A 22,088-nucleotide genomic window follows, 5' to 3' on the forward strand; every position below is an offset into this window, starting at 1 on the left:
TCTCCACCAAGGACATTGGAGTATAGTGAGAACGAAACAACTTGCTCGTCAGCACTGTACTTGGTTCGGAATCGATGCCGCGATTACAAATATGTGCTCTTCTTGCATGGTGCGTGCCGAACAACAATCAGCACAACCGCGGAAATTATTTGCATTTCCAAAAGCCACTTCCTCTTGGCAACGCCTACACATCGATTTTGCTGGTCCATTCTGGAATGCTCGATGGTTGGTTTTGGTAGATTCATTCAGTAATTTTCCTTTTGTTGTCCGGATGTCTTCCACGACGTCATCTGCCACCATCCAAGCGTTATCCGCTATCTTCTGCATTGAAGGTCTTCCACAGACTATTGTTTCCGACAATGGCCCACAATTCAGGTCCGCAGAATTTCAGTTATTCTGCAATACCAATGGTATTCAACATCTGACGTCCGCGCCGTTTTCGCCACAATCAAACGGTGCTGCTGAACGATTGGTCCGGACTTCCGAGTCACAGATGTTGAAGTTGAAAGAGTCGCATTCTCGGGAGGACGTGTTATTGCTCTTTTTGTCCTCGTATCACTCTCAGCCCCGAGATGGTCGCTCGCCGGCTGAGTTGCTCCACGGTCGTCATCATCGAACCTTGATGTCTTTGCTACATCCGCCGCATCAGGTTCCTGTGCAGCGGCAGACACCTACTTTTGCTCCAGGCGACCTTGTCTACTATCGCCACTATCGAGGTTCACGGCGTTGGCTCGAAGGGCGCATTCTTCGCTGCCTCGGCAGCGCTATGTATCTGGTTTTGTGGACCTCTGGTGAGGTGCGTCGGCATCTCAATCAGCTGAACCTCTGTCGTCGCACGGGAACTGCCGCTCGCCGTCTGCTTTCAGCGACGGTGCCGTCTGGTCAGCGCCCTGGGGACTCATCTACTGGCTCGCCTAAGCCCCAGGTGTTACCGACGCTGCCTTCCAAGTTGCCCCATTGCCACGCGCCGCCGCCACCGCCACCGCCGCCTGTTCTCCCGCCGGCGACGCCCTCAGTGGACGCGCCGATGCAACCGCCGGGCGCCTCCCTGGGTCACGCGCCGCCAATTCCTTCCCGTGACCAGTTGTCCTCCGACATGGAACTCTTGCCTGCTCCGGACCATACGTGGTCTTCGCCCGTCGGTAGCCCCGGCCCGGTGGAGGTCGACCCTTCGGCACCTCTCTCTCTACGGGCTCATACACCGCATGTTGGCGTGCACCCTGGACCAGATATTGAGCCGTTTCCTTGCTCCCCGCGGTCCGAATGGCAGGGTGCGGGTGGAACAGCCTTGCCTGTTGTTAGGCTCCCCACCTCGTCGCATTCGTCAACATGGGGTCCTCCCCACGGCGGGCGGAAGCCTTATGCCACAACCGTACGCCGATTTGCGGGGGAGGAATGTGGCGTCACCGCCAGACATCACACTTGCTAGGTGGTAGCCTTTAAATTGGCCGCGGCCCAGTAGTATACGTCGGACCCGCGTGTCGCAACTATCAGTGATTGCAGACCGAGCGCCACCACACTGTAAGTCAGCAGAGACTTCCTAGCACTCGCCCCACTTGTACAGCCGACTTTGCTAGCGATGGTTCACTGCCTACTTACGTTCTCATTTGCCGAGAAGATAGTTTAGCATAGCCTTCAGCTACGTCATTTGCTACGATCTAGCAAGGCGCCATTATCAGTTACTATTGATGTTGTGAACTTTGTACTGTCAAGAGCGACGTTCATCATTAACGGATTAAAGTTAAGTATTCCACCAGCTATGTCCATTGTTTCTAACTTCTAATTTCCTTTTCCTGTTCCAGACCTCACGCTAGCCTGCGTGAGCTAAATCACGTGCCTTTCGGCTTCCTCTAGTAACACGCTGTTGGCTCTCCTGCCAACCACAAAACCAATTACGTTGCTGAATTCGGACTATAAAATCTTCACCCGACTACTCGCCGGCCGCATAAAGAAGGTTCTGCCACTACCCTATCCCTCTAGCAAACGACACAGGGCGGAGTGAAACATGCAAACGGCAACCAGCGAATGCACGGATTTAATAGCCATCGCCACATCCTGTCGCCTTCGAACTGCTCTTATCTCCGTTGATTTCGACCACGCCTTCGACAGAGTTCACCACAAGTTCCTTCTGCCAGTTATTACCAGCAGGCGCTTCCCGCCTGACTTTCTCGACATCTTTCAGCGCCTTTTCTGTGGAGCTGCATCCTGTGTACTGGCGAATGGACGGATTTCGGGTCCTTTGCCAATCCGACGGTTAGTTCGCCAAGGATGCCCACTCTCCATGATCCTTTACTAGAACCACTTGTCGGAGGTTTGAGAAACAGGCTCTCGGGCATGTCATTGAGGGATCACACCTTTCACTCCTGGATATAAGCTGATGACCTTCTATTACTTGTCCGATCTGGTGAGGAGGTACGCTCGGTGATACAATGAATCAATCGATACGGATTGTCATTAATGTGGCCAAGTCGGCAGCGATGCCTATTGGGAGAGGTCTACAGGAGGGAGCTTTAGCCCCACTCCCACTACTCAGCGCGATACGTTTCTTGGGAATGACATTTACACAGGATGTGTGCCTTACAGCTGCCATGAACTATAAGCGATTACTACAGGCGATACGCACAGAAGTTCGCCGGAACCTACTTCGAGGGATGGACCTACTACAGCGTTTGGAATACGTCAACATTTACGTGGCGACTAAGATGATCCACATGGCTCAGGTTCTACAAATATCGACAGCGATGGCACACAGACTGCAAGCAGCGTATGGATATTACCTTACCACTGGATTCCTATTCAAAGTCCGCTACGAAACACTCACGCTCCCTTCGCGTGATGGTGGACTGGGACTTATAAATGTACGAGCGAGAGCTACAGCGTTATACTTGTGCACAATGCTGAAATTGTGGACCCATCAAAGTGCTTCCCTTACGGGACGTCTGTTGGAGGAATTGCTGCCGACGTCTCTTCTGCCACCTGTCACAATTGCGCATATTTCTCCCTCATTCTCGAACCTCTCGGCATTTATTCTTGAGTACAGTGACGTACACCCAGACGTTCCCAACACTCGCACACCCAAGGCGAGCGATATTTACAGGTTGCTGCTAAGGTCCATCCCACGCAATGTCATTGAGAGGAAAAGCCCGACCACCCTATGGCCTGTAATGTGGAGAGCGGTCCAGAAGCCGTTCCTCACCACGCGGGTATTAGCCACGTGGTACCAAGTTGTGAACGGAAAAGTTGTAACAAGACAAAGGCTGCATGCTGTTGGGATGACGGATTCCCCATTTGCCCACGTTACCACCTCTTGGATACTGACGAACACCGTTTCACATGTGTATCGGTGTTAGAGGTATAGCTGCTAGTGCAGAAGATCCTCGCCTGCTACCTACGTATCGCGCCTCGCATAATTGAGCCACGGCTTCTCCCTTGTCGGGAGGATACATATTTTCCGCCTGTAAAGACACACGCTCGTACATGGTTTAAAGGCATCTCCATACACTACCTCTTTCGAGATGATGAGGAGATGGTCCTTGATTACTGGCAATTTCTCCAGGACAGTTGAGCGTACACGCCGATACCGACAGCTATTTGCGAACTACACTCCTGGAAATGGAAAAAAGAACACATTGACACCGGTGTGTCAGACCCACCATACTTGCTCCGGACACTGCGAGAGGGCTGTACAAGCAATGATCACACGCACGGCACAGCGGACACACCAGGAACCGCGGTGTTGGCCGTCGAATGGCGCTACCTGCGCAGCATTTGTGCACCGCCGCCGTCAGTGTCAGCCAGATTGCCGTGGCATACGGAGCTCCATCGCAGTCTTTAACACTGGTAGCATGCCGCGACAGCGTGGATGTGAACCGTATGTGCAGTTGACGGACTTTGAGCAAGGGCGTATAGTGGGCATGCGGGAGGCCGGGTGGACGTACCGCCGAATTGCTCAACACGTGGGGCGTGAGGTCTCCACAGTACATCGATGTTGTCGCCAGTGGTCGGCGGAAGGTGCACCTGCCCGTCGACCTGGGACCGGACCGCAGCGACGCACGGATGCACGCCAAGACCGTAGGATCCTACGCAGTGCCGTAGGGGACCGCACCGCCACTTCCCAGCAAATTAGGGACACTGTTGCTCCTGGGGTATCGGCGAGGACGATTCGCAACCGTCTCCATGAAGCTGGGCTACGGTCCCGCACACCGTTAGGCCGTCTTCCGCTCACGCCCCAACATCGTGCAGCCCGCCTCCAGTGGTGTCGCGACAGGCGTGAATGGAGGGACGAATGGAGACGTGTCGTCTTCAGCGATGAGACTCGCTTCTGCCTTGGTGCCAATGATGGTCGTATGCGTGTTTGGCGCCGTGCAGGTGAGCGCCACAATCAGGACTGCATACGACCGAGGCACACAGGGCCAACACCCGGCATCATGGTGTGGGGAGCGATCTCCTACACTGGCCGTACACCTCTGGCGATCGTCGAGGGGACACTGAATAGTGCACGGTACATCCAAACCGTCATCGAACCCATCGTTCTACCATTCCTAGACCGGCAAGGGAACTTGCTGTTCCAACAGGACAGTGCACGTCCGCATGTATCCCGTGCCACCCAACGGGCTCTAGAAGGTCTATGTCAACTACCCTGGCCAGCAAGATCTCCGGATCTGTCCCCCATTGAGCATGTTTGGGACTGGATGAAGCGTCGTCTCACGCGGTCTGCACATCCAGCACGAACGCTGGTCCAACTGAGGCGCCAGGTGGAAATGGCATGGCAAGCCGTTCCACAGGACTACATCCAGCGTCTCTACGATCGTCTCCAAGGGAGAATAGCAGCCTGCATTGCTGCGAAAGGTGGATATACACTGTACTAGTGCCGACATTGTGCATGCTCTGTTGCCTGTGCCTATGTTGCCTGTGGTTCTGTCAGTGTGATCATGTGATGTACCTGACCCCAGGAATGTGTCAATAAAGTTTCCCATTCCTGGGACAATGAATTCACGGTGTTCTTATTTCAATTTCCAGGAGTGTATTTGCGCAGTGTCTTTCGATAACCCCCCACAGTTGGGGAGTACCGGGCAGAGGATGACCGGCGTCATGAAGCTCCACACGCTGCGAAATGTTTATCAACTTGGAACATGGCATTTGTGGGCAGATGGGCCATCCATAATGAATGGCGTGCAAGATTTTCTTACATTTCTTTGTCTATTATCTAATATTTTACTATTAGTTTCAAATTCTACTTCATAGTTTGGAAGGTACTCTTGTTTTGTTATTGATATGGATGTAAACGTTAATTAGGCTTGTCATAACTGAAAGACGCCTTTTTCGTAACACAAAAAAGTGGTCAGAGCATAAAGAAAAACTTCCTTACCACCCTGGCTACTGTGTTATAAGTCGCCAGTTCTAATCCAAACGCTTGCAATCATTTGTTCCTTACAATAAAAAAAGAGTTGTCAGTTATAAACATGGTAGGGGCCAGCGTGCGCGAGCATTTTTTAAATTTATTTTATGTAGCTGCGAATATCCAGAAAAATGTTGATAGAGCACTTTCCCGCGAAAACCAAAGGTCCCGAGTTCGAGTCTCAGCCCGGCACACAGTTTTAATCTGCCAGGAAGATTCATTCGTCATAATTCTTAGAAATACATCCCTCTGTGTCAAGAGATGGTCAACGCAATGATGGAAAAACTGTTTGTTGTTGTCTAAGGAACCACGGTGAACCACGCCTGTAACTAGGCATTCACCTCTTCGTCCAAACCAAACCGACTGCCACGAATGTCATTCTTCAGGGCTCCAAGAATACGAAAACTACTTTGTGAGAGGTCGGGACAGTTTTTGTGGAAAGGCTTTTCAGCAAAACTTCTGCAGCGTAGACGAAAGAACTCGCCCATATGTTACCAAGGTTGATTCGACTACGTTGTAGAAGTTTGGCAGGGAAGCCTTAACACATTCTCTGTACAAACCCTATCCCTCCCGACCCATTTCCCAGACGTTTGGAGCTCTGATGAAAGACGTTCTTGCTTCGCACGAAGAGGTGTACACATAGGTTCAATCATGGTTCCGTAGGCAAACCCAAACTTTTTCCATGATGACATTTGCCGTCTTCTCTGGTCGAAGGATAAATGGTTTAAGAATTTTGACGATTACTTTTGAAATAAAAAACGGTTTACTTACTTTTTCCCCATTTGTCTTCTTTTCTTTTGCCTGCCGTTTATTTCTGCTGCGCTCTCCTTACCAAGAATTCATTATCCAGTTTGCTTGATTCCTTTTACTATCGTACTTTCGTTAGTAGGCGGGTGAGTTTTAGTGAATCGAATGCATGGCGTAAGTTAAGAAACACTGCATCTAACCGACTGCCACTATCTATGGATTTCTGGAGTCGTTTGATGGAAGATCGATTTGTGTTTCTCGATGTTTTCGGGGTTAATGCTGGTTAGCATTGGCCATATAACTCACTACACAACAAATAGATTTCAAGGATATTATACGGCAGTTTTGTGGATGATTTCCATTGTTCAACCACAGACGAGTGTGACGTTTGGTTCACTCCAGCTACTGGAGGTCGACATAATTGAACAGAATTATGAGAAGGTCAAAAAAAGGAAGATGTGGTGTGTTGACACGTAACCAAGATACATAGCTATATTGTATGTCTACTGATATTAAAAATGAGAACAGCGAGACAACTGTAAGAACTCGTCAGCCCACAGATGCGAATGTGTTCGGATACTCATAACATCAGAGATGATAAGGCAGTAAGAGTAATGCATTATCTAAATGTATTTATAGAACGTTCCTGATTTCGTATCAAATTAAGATGCCGGCGTAGTTGTGAGGATTATTTATTGTTCCTAGAGATGAAGTACTCAACGACAAACAATAAAAAGATAGACCGAAAATATTAGGGTCGCTTATGGAGAGAAAGCCGAGCGCAGCGCAGTGGCTATCGCAGTTTATGGGGCACTTGCCATAACTCAGGCCCGATGGCCGTTATCATGCGCCCCGCCTCCTGTGACCCCGGGCTTCTTGCGGCGGCCGCGGCCGCGGCGGCGGTGGCCGTCCAAAGGCGGTGGGCGGAGCCCGCACGGAACGCGAAAGGCAGCCACGGCCGGCTGCTGCCGAAATCCACAATGCGTTTCTCATGCAGCCGCGCGGAAATATTCGATTCAACATCTCTCCTGGTGCGCACGGAAGAGATTTCGCGGAAAGGGGAGGGGGGGAGGCGGGGAGGGGAGCTGAGAACTGTTGCGCATTCCTATGGTAGGTTATGGAGAAGGTGGGCGCACTGTCCTTCGGCACTGCAACGTATTGCAGTTACCGCTGCTGTCTTTTTACCTGTAAATGTTCAGCTCACTTGTTAATTGTACGAAATCGCTTCCGTTAAATTTGACTGTGTGCGGAAGCATGTGCCATGAGATGCTTTACGAAACAGAGAACAGAACATCCACTGGGCGTGTTTAAATTTCAGTGCAATGTATTTCCTAATTTTTTTCAGTATTTACGGCATCTGTAACGTAACTAAACAAGAGTTATTGTTTATATTGACAGGGCGAACTACTTCTGGTATACAGTACCTATTACGAGACACTGTTAGTGAAAATAGTTCCGTGTAATTCTTTCCACTATCGTTGCGTTTAATAATTCTATGTAATATACAGGGTACACATAGTTATACAAAAGTAAGAATAATAATTGCATGGTGATGTTTAGAGTACAAATAGATGTACAAATTAAGCAAGGTCAAATTCGAAAATAAATTGAAAATATACCTCCTTGACAACTCCTTCCATTCCGTAGAACAATTTCTACGTTTTTAATGTGTAAAAGGTGGTGGAATTGCTAACTCAGTCTGTGTACCTTGGTTTCATTTCGTGGGAAGAGGGAGGGGGAGAAGAATAATTACATGTTGACGTTTAGAGCACAAATAGATGTACAAATTAATTTGCAATATCAATGTAAAATGACTTGCTCCACATCATGAAAATTTATCGTGCAAAATGATCCATCGAACATGAAAGTAACTAACTAGCTAACTAACTAAATATGTGCTATTCTACACCCATCGTACCTGATTTCCTTCACTTCGTCTGTTACATTGTCCATAATTTCTATGCCGTGTCAGTGGGTTTCTGCGCCAAGTGAGTGGCGTAACTCATTTCTGCCATTCCTTAACAGCTTCCGCTTTCTTTTGTTTACTGTAAATTTTCACTGTGTGCTCAGTAAACGGTTCATTTTGTTCAAAGCATAATTTTCTCTCTTTCACTGATGACAGCAACTGAAGGTGAGCATCAGGGCTTCTTAATTGCTTACGGTCTTGTTGCTTTCTTTGAGTCAGTGCTTACAGGTAATTAATAGTTAGATAGCTCAAATATTTCTTTAATTGATGTGTTGCCTTAGTTTTGAATTAAACGATGTAACAAAACGGATAACGCAAATGGGACGAAACAAGGAACCGAAGGACATAACTGGATGAGACTGTTTGCAGCGCCGTCTGACACAACACATATCCACATGAGCAGCTAATTTAATTACTATCTCAATTAGTGTTCTTGGAGGAATGCATGTTAAAAACTGTGCTGTCTTACAAGGCAGCGTAGAGTTTACGACGCATTCTCCAAGTCTATCGATGCGGTTTACAATCGCCTCAAAAAAGGTTTTGATCAATTGTATGGGGTATACTTATTAGAAACATATTTTGTTTGCCAGACATAATTTGCTTTCGTCTATCAGCTTCGAAGAATAATGATGTAGGTAAAGACAGTTCTATCACCGGTCGTATAATTCCTTTTGGAAGCTGTTCAGTAAAGACAATAACGATTGCGGTTAGAAGTTGATAATTGGACATTCAACTGACAATGCCATCGTATTACTAGTTTTGTGTGGAAACACTTCCTCTCTCTGACGTGAGGTATTTTCATTAGACTATAACTTACTGCGAATGTTACAAACTCTTGCAACGTCTGAGGCAAGGAAGCGCCTTTCAGGCAGCCAGTAAACGAAAAGACGAGCGGAAAGAGAAAATGTGGACAAAAAATTTAAATTTTCGTTAGATAAGTTTTTCCAACCTAAAGAAAATTTTAATCAGGATGATCGAAGCACAGATGCAGTTGTAGACGTAAATCAGGGTAAGCCTTCGGTAGATGAAGATGTATACTTTGCTGAATTAACATGACGTATGCAAGCTCTCTGATGAATGTGAAATTGTCCCATCTGATTCCAGCAAGTGAATATCTGATGCTATAACTATCAGCGACGTATTTTATTCAAATTCCGCAAAGTGGACAAACAAAATAGATGATTTTGTTACGACAGCGTTAGTCAAAAGGGGGCCTCCAGAACAGTTAACGAAATTTGAACACAGCCCTAACGATCATCCTTATCGTCGCTTTACCTCTAAAAATTAGTAACAGTTACTGATGGTGTAATGGTGAAATTGTTAAGAGGAAATGGTTAGTTTATTCAAAAAGTGCAAAAGCTGTTTCTTGTTTCAGCTGTAAAATCTTTTGAGTATTAAAATGTCAGGTGGTTATAGTAACTGGCGGCACATTCCTGAGACATTACCTAGCCACTCAGAACCACACCATAAGTGGATGGAGTTCGCCATAAGATTCAAATCTGCCAATACTGTCGATGCAGGAACCCTGCAGATATTAAACGCTGAAACCCGGCATTGGAAAGATGTAATAGAACGCCGTATAGCAGTTACCAAGTTTTGGATAGAAAGTGCCTTCCCTTAAGAGGAACTTCAGACTCACAACAATGGGAATTTCTTATAATTGGTGGAATTATTTGGTAATTTTGATTCAGTTCTCGGCGAACATGTAAGGAGAACAACGCGTGGTGAAAATTATTCTCGTCATTATCTGGGTAAAAACATACAAAATGAAATAATTCACATTCTCCATCAAAAAATTAAAAGTAAAATATTGGCTTTATTGAGATCTGCTAAGTATTATAGTTTAATTTCGGATTGTATACCAGAAGTTTCTAGTGTTGAGCAAATGACAATGATAGAGCGTTTTGTGCATGTGACTTCCACCGATCTTGACACTTGCGATGTAAATATTAGTGAACACTTTCTTGGATTTGTACCTGTAAGAAATACCTCTGGTTTGTGACTTACAGAGGTAGTCTTAAAACAGTTAGAAGAAATGAAAATACCTTTGGAAGACATGAAGGGTCAGGGCAATGATAGCGGTTCTAACAAGAAAGGCAAAGACGTAGGCATGCGTAACAGGATATCATATATAAATCCTCAGGCATACTATATTCCCTGCAGTAGTCATTCCTTAGATATAGCTGTGAATGATGCTGCAAAGACATCAGAATACGCCGTTTCATTCCCTTGTTTGGTGAGAAAAATTTATAAATTCTTTTCTGCGTATATGTAGCACTGGGAAGTCCTGAATGATCCAATATGTGTCCTATGTTGAAGTCACTAAGTACGATACGATGGGACAGTAGGATCGATGCAGTTACTCCTCTCATCTGTAACGTAGGGGAGGTCTGACATGCCCGAGTTGAAATAAGTGGGCGAAACTACAGATAGAATGGTTGCACATGAGGCTTGTAGTTTGGCAAACCTTCTTCGTGATTTTACGTTCCTTTGTTCATTGGTAATATGGTATGGATTATTACTCCATATCAGTGTGGTCAACAAACACCTACAAAATATAACCACGGATATATCGAAAGCTGTTGACTTATTCGGAAACCTAACAGCGCATTTCAGAAACTGCAGGAAGGACACCAAATTCCAAGATTATCTTCTTCACGCTAAGGAATTGGCAACCCAACTCAATACAAAAAACCCACTCATAGTTGGTAGAATTCAGATATGAAAGGGAAGGAAGAAGAAATAGTTTCAATATGACGGAGAGGATGGAAAAAATGAAAATCCAGAATTGCTATGCAAAGTAGATTTTTATTTTGAAGTAGTGCATGTTATAATATGCACTCTCGGTAAGGAATTTCAACAGCTCAGAGGCCACAGTGAGCTTTTTGTTTTTTTGTATGACATTAGTAAAATTGAGGGCATGTCTCCTGACATTCTAAGTGGAAAGTGTATGTGTTATAGTTTTAGTCACGGACAGGCTATGGACATCAGTCTTATCCATTTTAAAGGTGAACTTAAAGTAGTGTCAACGTTGGTGAGGCCTGGTAGAACGCCAATTAAAACGTTGAAACTCATTTGTGTGGCTTCGCGCCCAACGTTAAGTGTAGCAATACGAATTTAGCTGGCGCAACAGGTGACAATGGCAAGTGGAGAACGTAGTTTTTAAAAGCTTAAACTTACAGAAACCCCGTAGCTGAGATTAACAATGCGCCAGGCACGACTGAGTGGGCTGGCAGCGATGTCGATTGAACATGAGCTTTCTGAGGATATGGATTTGTACGAAGTTGTACAGGAGTTCGTTAGTGCAAAAACAAGAAAAATATATGTCTCATAAAATAAGTGTTTCGCAGGTGTTTTTCATTAATTTTAGGTCTGATTGATTTGTGTAGGTCATACTTTTTCAGACATTAGCGTAGTGTAGATTTGTTTTAGGGTATGCCTACAATTATTTTGTCTAGTGGAGAAATACGGTAACAAACGGCATCTGCCTGTGCAGACTGATTGTTGGGGGTTTCACGCCTTGTTGACCAAGGAGCAAAATTAATAAACTGTCGTACTTTCAGTTACACAATTCCTTATCCGATTCTCTCAGCATCACATCATTCTATTACACCTGTTTTCCTTTTACTGTTGTTTAGCTTATAATCTATTGTTGTTGTTGTGGTCTTCAGTCCTGAGACTGGTTTGATGGAGCTTTCCATGCTACTCTATCCTGTGCAAGCTTCTTCATCACCCAGTACCTACTGCAAATTACATCCTTCTGAATCTGCTTAATGTATTCATCTCTTCGCCTCCCTCTACGATTTTTCCCTCCACGCTGCCCTCCAATACTACATTTGTGATCCCTTGTTGCCTCAGAACATATCCTACGAACCGAATCCTTCTTCTAGTCAAGTTGTGCCACGAACTTCTCTTCTCCCCAATCCTGTTCAATACCTCCTCATTAGTTTGTGATCTGCCTAACTAATCTTCAGCATTCTTCTGTAGCACCATATTTCGAAAGCTTCTATTCTCTTCTTGTCTAAAGTATTTATCGTCCATGTTTCACTTCCACACATGGCTACACTCCATACAAATACTTTCAGAAACGACTTCCTGACACTAAAATCTATACTCGATTATAACAAATTTCTCTTCTGCAGAAGTACTTTCCTTGCGATTGCCAGTGTACATTTTACATCCTTTCTACTTCGACCATCACCAGTTATTTTGCTCCCTAAATAGCAAACCTTCTTTACTACTTTAAGTGTCTCATTTCCTAATCTGATTCCCTCAGCATCAACCGACTTAATTCGACTAAATTCCATTATCCTCGTTTTGCTTTTGTTGATGTTCATCTTGTATTCTAGTTTCAAGACATTATCCTTTCTGTTCAACTGGTCTTCCAAGTCCTTTGCTGTCTCTGGCAGAATTACAATGTCACCGGCGAACCTCAAAGTTTTTATTTCTTCTCCCTGGATTTCAATACCTACTCCGATTTTTTTTGTTTCCTTCACTGTTTTCTCAGTATACAGATTGAATAACATCGGTGAGAGACTACAGCCCTGTCTCACTCCCTTCCCAACCACTGCTTCCCTTTCATGTACATCGACTCTTGTAACTGCCACCTGGTTTCTGTACAAATTGTAAATAGCCTTTCGCTCCCTGTATTTCACCCCTGCCATTTTCAGACTTTGAAAGAGAGTATTCCGGTCAACATTGTCAAATGCTAGAAACGTAGGTTTGCCTTTCCTTAATGTAGCTTCTAAGATGAGTCTTAGGGTCAGTATTGCCTCACGTTCGCTTCCAAATTCTTAACGGTTTTGATACAACTACAATGTTACTGATTAACTTCAAGTTTTCAGTTAATTTTTCCTGTACATGAATTTCCTTAATAAATAATTTGCTGGTTTCCTTTAATTCTTCTTCAGCGTGCAGATTAAATAACATGGGGAAAGGCTACAATGTTCTTTCATTGCCATCCCAATACTCCCTTCCTTTTATGTGCTTCGACTCTTATATCTGCCACCTGATTTTTGATTAACTCGCAGATAACCTTTCGCTCCCAGAGTATATTGGCGCTACCTACATAAATTCATAGAGTGTCGTCCATCATCAGAAACTTTCTCTGAATCTATAACTGCGGTAAGTTTGCCTTTGTGTTCTAATTTGTAAAGTATGATGTTCTAACTTATAAAGATTCGAGTCTCTGTTTTGTTTATATGGATCATCTTATCCAATGTTATGAATTCCAGTAGGATATGTGTGTCAAGGTGAGGTCTTTAGTACTGTGCTCCGTCATTTTGGTGGGTGAGTCATCTTTGCTACTGCGCAGTTACCTGTCTCAACACGCCGCATTTATCTGTCACAACGCCGGCTGCATGGAGCAGTCACGTAGCTCAGTCGGCCCCTGAGGAACGACGTGTCGTCAAAATGTTTCGGAGACGCTGTTCGCTGAAGTAGTCTTGCGCTGTGGGCTTGGCTAGCAGTCGGAAAACTGCTCGTGGGTCGTGACGCGGCTCCGAAGGAGTCGCTCTGCCCGCTGCTGCCACCGCCGCTGACGCGTGAGAACCGAGACGCGGCCTGCCGGCGCACAAGCGTCGTACAAGGGGAGACGGACGAACGCTATACAGAACTCTTCTCACCCATATTTCGTAACCTAAAAAATGCTTCGATGAAACAAGACTAGGCCACGCAGTACTCCAGATACCAGTGAACGCAGTTATTGACTTCCAGCAAGCAAATTTAACCGAAGAAAGGATGTCGCTTCACATTACTGCCGACAGAGTACCCGTCCTGACTTGAGGAACACCAAATACGCAGTTAACATTATTCCAAGATTAGAGATATGGTTCCATAACGGATGTTATTGCTTCAGTATTTTCGTTTACAGCATTTTATACGATTAGCTAGTTCTTAGTGCAGTAGGGATCTAAACACAGACAGTATGTAAGCATGCAGGTGGCAGTACGACCCCCTTGCCCCTTACTCAGCCGCCAATGGAACTTCTGACACGTAAGCGTCCGTAGGCAAAGTGTCCATTTCGTTCCTTGTGATTCTTAAGATATCGCAGGTTGAGGGCATTTAATCCTAAGACCAGGGATAGACTTCGAGGTCCCGCTGATTACTAAAGAGGGCTAGGATACTTTTTGAATTGAACGGGTACAGGAAGAATTGTACATCAAATCGCATTTTGAAAACGAAATTTTCCGTTGATTGAAATTTCCTAAGAGATTTTATTATTCTTTATACTGATAGGTCTAAGCAGAGCACTTTCTCAGCTGCTATGTCGAGTCCCTCAAATTTATCCTTAGTATCGGACTTGAAAGGCACTTTGCCGTTTACTGTGCGGAATTGTATGCTGTCCTGAGAGCGCTGGAACAGCATACACTGCACTGTGGCAAGATATTTCTTGGTCAGATGTACCTGGCTGATAGAATGGTGCAAGAAGTTCAAAATTCCCTTCTTCTCTTGCAAACGCAGGGAATAGAAATAATTTTCTGTTTGGTTCAAAGGAACAAAGGGATCATGGTAAACAAACTGGCTGACGTGGCTACCAAGGAGGCCTGCTGACTTCCACCTCGTGCTCGCTGTTCAGTCGCCTCCAGGTTGTTACCACAGGCATTACCAGGAAAACCATGTGTTGCTTGGAGGTCCAATGGCAGGAAGGGAGGAGTAGGAAACAGTTGCTAGCGAAACCTTCAGTGCCATCGTGGCTTGCCTCCTGCCCATCAAGACAAGCTGAAGAAGCAGCCCTTCCAAGGCTTTGACTGGGGCATTGCCGGTTGACACATGGCTTTCCCTACGTCACTAGAAACCGGCAGTATATCACAAATTTGGAATACAGTGCCCGACACCAAGAATTTTAATTGAGTGAGTTTTATATGACGGCCTGTATCAAACCCTAGTTTCCCACAGGTTCTGACCTCTATTTTAATTGATAATGATACCAGTGTGTCTCACATTTTAAGGTCTTGCGAGATGTCACGATTTCTTCCTAAAATATTCGGTGTGAGATTTTAATGTCTCACAATGTGGTTGTGCCGCCCATTCTTTCTAAGTAGTTCCTCCGGCAAAATAACCTGGGCTCTTTCTAACGTCACTGTGATGGTATTTCACTCTTGATCTTATCTATTACCCTGATGTGTTTTATCTGACTTTTATGGTTGCTCTTTTCTGAAACTCAAAATTTCAATCTTGTTCATTGATACAGCTTGGGTTTAAAGTTCACTGTTATTTTTAACAGAATATCACCACCCTCATCTCTACTTATTTCGTGCCGGGACGCTGACGGCCTCGCCGTTTAACGCCATGAAACACTAATAACAAAAGCAACAACAACAATAATAATAATAATTTTAGTATTCATCGTCACTGAGCCGGCCGTTGTGGCCGAGCGGTTCTAGTTGATTTAGTCCGGAACCGCGTTGCTATTACGGTCGCAGGTCGAATCCTGTCTCGGGAGTGGATGTGTGTGATGCCTTTAGGTTAGTTAGGTGTAAGTAGTTCTAAGTCCAGAGGACTGATGAACTCAGATGTTAAGTGCCATAGTACTTGGAGGCATTTGAACCATCGTCACTGAAAGCGACAACATACTCTTGTAACCGTTAAGAATAATTAAAGAAATGAGGGTACTTAGTGGAAGTAGAGGTCATCGTTACTAAAATCTTGTTGTACTCTTACCAGTACTGACAAAAGGAACTGAGCGCATCAAACTTTAAGGAATGTGTTAATAGCGGGAAGTGGTCACGCGATCAGAGGCGCTATGCCACAGATTGCGCGGCCCCTCCCGCTGGAGGCTCGATTCTTCCTTTGGGCGCGCGCGCGCGCGCGCGCGCGTGTGTGTGTGTCTGTGTGTTTTCTCTTGTTCTTAGTATAAGTTAGTTTAAGTAGTGTGTAAGTCTCCGGACCGATTACCTCTGCAATTTGGTCTGTTCGAAATTCAGACACATTTTGTTTGAATGGGTTAATAGCTTTAACGATGGCCGTTGTAATAATCTACTAATCACTTATTTCAAATTTCATTTTTGCGCATGTATGCTCTCGCATTGTAAGTGACACTGTCTGTTACATGTAACCGGATGTATTGCTATTCGTGCTTCCATCTGCCATGGTGAATATTGGGACTATTATCGATGTCATTATGCTATCGTTATGTTGATACCTGCAGTACTTGAGAATTTACCAGATTGGTAAAGATTTTCTTATTAAGAAATACTAGCAAATCAAACAATAACAGCCCACGTCAGAGCAATTATCCAATCTTCAACAAATTCACGACTCTTAATAAAAAATGATTTAAATTCATTTCCACGATATCATAAATGTTGCGACCACTTATCCCAAATTTCTGCTGTCCTCTTTATTTCTCTAAAATTTTTGAGCCTTGTTTCTTGTAACAGATATTCAATTATTTTATTTCTTGACAATGATTTGTACAATTTTTCATTGCAGTGTATCACTAAATATTTATTGTTTCTATATAAGAGTCCAAGAACTATGTTTTTCTTTTCCAGAAATCTGTCCACTGATCTGCTTAAGAACATGTGCATTAGATTTTCCCTCTGTTCAACTTGACCTCGTTAGCCAAATTCCAAACATTTCTAAGTGCAATCACTCTGTTTTCAACGACATCGGCTTTCACAACCATATAGAAGCACAATCCGAATGAAAGTCTTTACAAACTGTTTATGTCTTATTATACTAAACGGCTCTTACACTAGTAGATTTCTTCGTTCACTGAAAGCACGTTCTGCTGACGAAATTATTTTTCTGGTTTCCATGCTGCATCTGATGTCTTCTATAGCTAAGACTATTGGAATTTTGATGTGAGTTGTCCTACAGATTTTTTATTTTCTTATTAGTTCAGACATCTGCATAATTATTTTACGGAGGCGGTGATTTACAGCATGTAAATATTTTTGACAAATTATGATATTCAGATTAGCTGCATCTCACTTTATTAAAAACAACCAGGTTAATATAGAAAACATACCTTCAGCAGATATTTAGCTATTGTATATAGAAAAAATTACTTCGGAAAATTTTGGAAGCATATAACGCATATTTTTTCACTATCATCTATTACAGGAATATCATGCGCAAATCTTATGCAGTGAATGGGGGTGTCATTTACCTTAAATAAAAAAAAAACTATTTATTGAAGATTGACATAATTTTTCCGATTAAAAGATTTTAAAACAAGAAAATAATGAGTCTTTGTCTTACCCTTTTTTCTAATTTTAGATTCACATTGTTCTGCACTAATCTTCGAATTGATTCTTTGGTTTTGTATACCAGTACGTTCGACATTGATACGTCTTCCCAGTTTAGCACTGTATCTTGAAGGGTTTGAAGAGCTTCTTCTATTTAGTAATATGGGAGAGCCCTTATAGGTCAATACATGCTATACCAATACCTTTTTAATTCTGTCCTTATCTAGAATGCTTCTGAATGCAGTGAAGGCTTATACGGTTCCTATTTTCGGTTTAAAAGTAAACTGCTACTCTTCAAGTTACAGTTCAACTTCGCATTTTATTGAGTTGTTCTTTTTTTGTTATGGATGTGAGTACTGATGCATGCAAAATTATGCTTAGCGACCTGTAATTGGTGCAGTCTGTCGGTTCTCTTTGTCATGAAAGAGTATTGTCTTGATCTACAAAAAAAAAAAAAAAAAAAAAAAAAAAAAAAAAAAAAAAAAAATTGAAGGGCCATGTAATTGTAACATGTTTTACAATGATATGGTGAAGTTCGTATTTCATTTTTCGTCAACAATTCTACCAGAGCTCGGCTGGAAGCTCATCTGGACTAGAAGCTTTATGTTGCTTCAGTCCTTTAAGTGTTGCTTCATAGTCACTTACTAGCACATTACCTCTTTCTTTCGTTGGATTCGAGCAAATTTATTGTAGCAGACACCCTTCAGGTCAAGGTTTTAAGTGGACATGAAGGTTGAACAGGTGGGTGTAGGCGCTACAGGAGTAGGATGCAGAGCTCACGAGCTGCAGCTGCCATGTGCCTGTAAGCGTCACTTACACTTCATTGTCTGGAATTATGTTTATTGACAGTGATTTTACAGTATGGATTGTCTTCTTCGGTGTAGCAGAAGGCGATCAGAGCCACACATTCGTGTGTGACAAGGAATGTGGACGCAGCACATTGGTGATGAGCAGACTAGGACACAATAGACATGTCGTGCAGACAACCGGATCAGGCATCTGCAGGCTCGAGTCTATTGTGATTTACCAGCAACTCGTGCAGCGCGCCTCTGCGATACTGAAGACGGACGGGCACTTAGGCGTGTGCCTACATCATAACACAGAGGGTAGTGGGGGGGGGGGGGGGGGGAGTGGGGACTTTAGAATGGAAGCACAGGACCCAAGTAAGAAACACGGCGTACAGCTGGTGGCAGTACTCCTTACAGTCAGGTAGATGGTACTTTCGTATAGTAGCCATCATACTGAAGGTTATATTTTGCAGCCACATAGAACAGCCCTTTACCAGGGGAAGTCTTGAGCCCGCCGGCACCTATCATACATCACGGAGGTGAAAAGACGCCAGTGGCAGCTTTTTAGCCGACTGGTCGCAATCTTGGAAGAGCAGTTTTCTCTCAGGCCACAAGCAGCACATCATGATTCGCCTACCAAGTTATCTTATAACTAGAGAGACTATCATTTTTTCGAGGTCAGAGATACAGACGGGACGGCCAGAAACTAAGACGGAGGCTCCTGAAAAATTTGTATTTAACGTGGATATTACGTGAAGCCACGTGGCGATGTCGTTTTCCCTCATTATCTGGGGATGTCTGAAGTCCCCAGCGTGGTGCCTAGTTAATGTCAGTTCCCCTTGCCTTCGCGGATCAGCTCAGAGGTTAAATGTAAAAACTCTGTATTGCAAGGCTTGCAGAATCACGTATTGAGTGTTATCATACTGTGTCGTTTGCACTTCTTGAATATGGTTGGAATCGGTGTGGCAGTGTGTTATGAGCGGAGCCCTTCCTTCTAAAACACCCGTGCGTTCTTCAGACATAGATTGCTACAGACCGTTTATGAGCTATCCTGATTTCATGCCGTCTGGGGAAAGTAATATGTTTTAAAATCTATATGCTCTCCCGGGAACTGGATTTGCTCTACAACAACGTCGATAACAGAAACAGGAAAAAGATTCACTAGAGCTTACGAAGAAAAAGTCTGATAGAATTCTAAAAAGAATTACAGTTAGTTCGTTGCAACTAGCTTGATAATTTCAACACCTCTTTGACTCTCATTTTTCAACTACTTCCACCTTTCACATTTGGAAAGCATGTGAGTTATGTGGTCAGTGAATAGAATTTGAGAGATTTTACAGATTGGGAAAATTTCTTATTGGTCTCGGATGGACATCAGTGGGCCACAATAGTAATCTTTAGTAAGCGATTTTTGAAAGATTATTATATTTCCAATAGTTTGAAAATGATTTGGGAAAACTAAGCATTTTGGCCTAAATTTGCTCTGTTGATGTAAATGAATATTGTGTTATTTGGTTTTTTGGCTATTTTAAAACGAATCATTTTTTCTCGGTATTATTACAAAGTCACTAAAAATGCAGACTAGTTACTTGTCAAATGATCGGAGGAGAACTTTCTTGCAGAGTTCTATTACATCATAAAATTTCAGCTTCCTAACGCATGTGCCTGTGAAGATGTTCCACATTTAATGGAAACGTGCTAAATGCTTTCAAAACATACTGTCGGTTTTCGACGAATGTAGGGGTGCATTGTAAGGAAAGTGATGGAAATTTACTGTCTTTCTAGTAGTCATTACGTTTTACAAATTTCAATTAGACTGTGAATATGCTGTAAAAATTAAACAATTTCAGAAAATATTTCTGTTTTGGCTTTAAAAACAATCATCTGAAAACCTGACTCAGATTATAACTAAAAGATGTAGCAGAGATATAAAACATTAAGATTCACACTGAGTCCGACAATTTATATTTTAAAACAACATCGTTACTAGGAATCAGAGATCCGACTGTGAACGCAAAGCTAATAGGTAAGTAGTCTGCTTCTATCGCTGCCCACGTAAGCACAGTAGAGTTTATGTGACAACATTTACGTGGTCGCCGTGTAGAACAAGCATGTAATGCTTGTCCGCAATAGCTGTTTAATTGCTAGGATCGCTACGACCTATCAAAATGTTTGTCGTGGACTGTAGGAAATTTACTGATACAGGAAGCTCAGACAGCGCTTTTACTGTGACTTTACAGCTGACACACCACTACTCGTGCAGCCCCATCACTGCTCGCCGTGAGGTACTACCTTGGCGCTATTCAGTCTTGACGTATCGAAGTGTGACACATTTTCAGTGTTGCTTTGCAAAAATCTATACTCTGTCTGTCGTCAGGTAACAGTACCAGTGATTACTCAACCACCCACTGCTATACAGCTGTATAACTGCCTCGATGTTGATAGTGTTGTTTCTCTGCGCGGGCGACAGGTACTAAATCTTACGTAATATAAATCTTTGTTCATCTGTATCTATTTTATGTACTACATCTGCTACATGTACGACTATACGGTCCAGCCACAATAGAATGGTTCAAATGGCTCTGAGCAGTATGGGACTTCTGTGGTCATCAGTCGCCTAGAACTTAGAACTACTTAAACCTAACTAACATGAGGACATACATCCATGCCCGAGGCAGGATTCGAACCTGCGACCTTAGCGGTAGCGCAGTTCCAGACTGTAGAGCCTAGAATCGCTTGGCCACTCCGGCCGTCCACATTAGTATGATCACCGCCTATGTCTGACGTCTACTCACAGATGGCACGTAAAAGCACAAACAAAGTGAAGAACATATAAAGCGCTTCGGGGAGACGCGGACAACAGTGCAGTAGTTGTAGTGTGGAAATGGAGCGATTTGTCTAACTCTAAAATGGCACCATCATTCTCTTTCGGGCCAAGGGTGGACGCATTTTCGAAACAGGTAAGATTATTAACTGTGCAAGTGGTTGAAGTAAACTGTGAATAAAGAAATGACACTATCTAAAACCGGCGCCGAGAAAACTATGGTGTACCACGGGCCATACATGACTGGGGTGAAGACAGCTGCAGAGATGTGTACAGGCAAACAGACGTACAAATGTTGAGCAGCGGACAACCCATGTGAGCTAAGCGACTAGCAACAGTGTGTCCTCAACGACCATTCAGCGAACGTCGGTGCATTTGGACTTCCACAGGAGATGTCTCATGCTGACTACCGTTCATCGGTAACAAAGGCTGGAATTTGCACGCCAGTGCAGCAGCTCGACGTTTACTGAGTCACAGCTGGTGACCTTTCCAAATGAATCACGTGTCAGGCTCCACTGGACGTATATCTGTTGGCGTGTGCGGCGTGAAACATCTTAAAGCAACAACCTGCAACTATTGTCTGAAGACTTCATGCCGGAGGAGGTACCATTATGGTTTGGGGAACGCTTTCATGACACTTCCTGGTACCTCGTCGTTCTGGAAGGTCATATGGATAACAGAAAAATTCATCTTTCCTTGGGGGCCACGTCCAGCCCTGTATGCCGTTTGTTTTTCCTCTGCAAGATAGCATCTACCAGGAAGACAATGTAACGTGTGACTCAGAACACAGTGTACTTGTACGTACGTTGTTCGTTGTTCGAAGCGCACCAGGATGGTTTTATCGTACGCACAAGACCACCGAACTCCCTGGTCTAAGATCCAACCCAGAAAGTGTGGGGCTTCCTTGATCAGACCGATTGCCCCGTGGATCCTCAACCGAGAAACCCAGTGCAGCTGGCAATGGCACTGTTATCAAGTTATCAAGGCTGAACCTTCCACAATCTCACTTACTCTTTTCCTGAACGTCAAACAGTGGTCCGTACTGCTAATGGCGGGTGTTGAGGCTTTTGAAAAGTTGTCAGATTAATGTGACTGTACAGTGATTTTCGTCCACATATTTAAGAGCTGTAAAAGTGGTAAGTTAAATGAGAGTTTGGTATTAATTATTGAA

Source organism: Schistocerca gregaria, chromosome 4, assembly GCF_023897955.1.
Source record: "Schistocerca gregaria isolate iqSchGreg1 chromosome 4, iqSchGreg1.2, whole genome shotgun sequence".
Taxonomy (NCBI): Eukaryota; Metazoa; Arthropoda; class Insecta; order Orthoptera; family Acrididae; genus Schistocerca; species Schistocerca gregaria.